The 1,134-nt window shown below is 35.4% G+C and overlaps 1 non-coding gene across 1 annotated transcript; it reads left to right on the top strand.

The window, feature by feature from the left end:
- The first annotated feature begins 467 nt into the window (after positions 1-467).
- LOC122108307 lies at positions 468-573 on the top strand. The gene has a single exon (XR_006147531.1). It is a non-coding gene; the product is annotated as a U6 spliceosomal RNA (small nuclear RNA).
- The last annotated feature ends 561 nt before the right edge of the window (positions 574-1,134 follow it).

Raw genomic sequence — 1,134 nt, 5'->3', positions numbered from 1 at the left:
ACCCTTCACTCTGCTTCTTTACACAGTCTTTACAACTTCTCATTAGTAAAGTTTCTATAAAATCTGAAATGTTCATATTTACTAGTACATGCTACCAGAAATATTATATACTTTATCAAAAATTTTTATGACCTGCCAAACAGTCTTAATTTTGCCACATATAAGCAAATCCCAAAATTAAACATATTTAAAACATTAAAACTTTTAACAAACCTTAACATTTGCTGCAATGATCATTATGACAAGTGCCTTTTGTAGAATAATTGAATTCCTCCTCCTACAAATCTCATGAACAACAAATATCTGGAATTATTTTGTTTTTGATATGTCAATCTTGACTTTATTCTTAAATGTGTGCTTATGTAAGAAACACATGGTTCTAAAATTTCACAATTCTTTTGAACTTATTTTTGTTGAATTGTCTAGTTTAAGAAAATCAATTACTCTTTATATATAAAAAATGTTTTGTGCTCAATTTGGCTGCACATACACTAAAATTGGAACATACAGAGAAGATTAACATGGTCCCTGCACAAGGATGATACACAAATTAGTCAATCATTCCATATTTTTACAACAACAGATGCTGGAAGGGATATGGCCAGAAGGGAAGCCTACTGCATTCTTGGTGGGAGTGTAAACTTGTTCATCCACTTTGGAAAGCAGTTTGGAGGTTCCTCAAAAGACTCCACATAGAGCTCCCTATTATACAGCAATCCCACTTTTGGGCATTCTCCCAAATGATCACAAACCAGTCCATACTAAAACTACCAACACAACAATGTTTATTGTAGCATTATTTTCCATAGCTAAGATATGGAACCAACCCTGATGCTGCCAGGTAGAAGAATGGATCAAGAAAATGTTCTCTCTCTCTCTCTCTCTCTCTCTCTCTCTCTCTCTCTCTCTGTGTGTGTGTGTGTGTGTGTGTGTGTGTGTGAATGTACACTTACACAACCACTTTGGAAAGCAGTCTGGTGAGTCCTCAGAAAGATAAATATTGACCTTCCTTATGGCCCACTCATACCACTTCTAGGCATCTATCCTGAACAACAGGTACCAATATTCAAGGACAAATGCACTTCCATGTTTATTGCAGCACTGTTCACAATAGCCAGGATATGAAAACAACCC

Source organism: Dipodomys spectabilis, unplaced genomic scaffold (genome assembly GCF_019054845.1).
Source record: "Dipodomys spectabilis isolate Male_0828 unplaced genomic scaffold, ASM1905484v1 ptg000055l, whole genome shotgun sequence".
Classification (NCBI taxonomy): Eukaryota; Metazoa; Chordata; class Mammalia; order Rodentia; family Heteromyidae; genus Dipodomys; species Dipodomys spectabilis.
Note: the sequence above shows the minus strand (reverse complement) of the source record. Positions and strands in the feature narration are given on the sequence as shown.